This window comes from Leopardus geoffroyi, chromosome E2 (assembly GCF_018350155.1).
Source record: "Leopardus geoffroyi isolate Oge1 chromosome E2, O.geoffroyi_Oge1_pat1.0, whole genome shotgun sequence".
NCBI lineage: Eukaryota > Metazoa > Chordata > Mammalia > Carnivora > Felidae > Leopardus > Leopardus geoffroyi.
Window position 1 is genome coordinate 2,218,926 of NC_059335.1, and position 1,075 is coordinate 2,220,000.

Below are 1,075 nucleotides of genomic sequence, written 5' to 3' on the forward strand. Positions count from 1 at the left end.
GGAATAGGATGGATGGATGGATGGGTGGGTGGATGGATGGATCGATGGATAGAAGGATGGACGGGAGGATGGAAGTGTGGATGGCTGGAAAGATGGAAGTGTGGATGGATGATGGGGTGATGGAAGTGTGGATGGATGGATGGATGGATGGAAGGATGGAATGTGGATGGATGGATGAATGGATGGATGGATGAAAGGATGGATGGAGAGATGGATGGAAGGATGGAAAGATGGAAGGTGGATGGATAGATGGATGGATGGAACTGGGGTTGGATGGATGGATGGATGGAAGGATGGATGGAGGGAAGGATGGAAGGATGGAAGGTGGATGGATGGATGGAAGGATGGATGGAGGGAAGGATGGAAGGATGGAAGGTGGATGGATGGATGGATGGATGGAAAGATGGAGGATGGATGGATGGATGGAAGGATGGATAGATGGAAGGATGGATGGATGGAAGGATGGAAGTGTGGATGGATGGATGGATGGATGGATGGATAAATAGATGGAAGGATGGAAGGATGGAAAGAGGATGGATGGATGGATGGATGGATGGATAGAAGGCTGGATGTATGGAAGGATGGAAGGTAGATGGATAGATGGATGTATGGAAGGATGGAAGGAGGATGGATGGATGTACGGATGGAAGGATGGATGGAGGGATGGATGTGGATGGATGGATGGATGGATGAATAGATGGATGGATGGATGGAAGGATGGAAGGATGGAAGGTGGATGGATGGATGGATGGATGGAAAGATGGAAGTGTGGATGGATGGATGGATGGATGGAAAGATGGAGGATGGATGGATGGATGGATGGAAGGATGGATAGATGGATGGATGGAAGGATGGAAGGTGGATGGATGGATGGATGGAAGGATGGAAGTGTGGATGGATGGATGGATGGAAAGATGGAGGATGGATGGATGGATGGATGGAAGGATGGATAGATGGAAGGATGGATGGATGAATGGATAGATGGATAGAAGGCTGGATGTATGGAAGGATGGAAGGTGGATGGATAGATGGATGTATGTAAGGATGGAAGGAGGATGGATGGATGTACGGATGG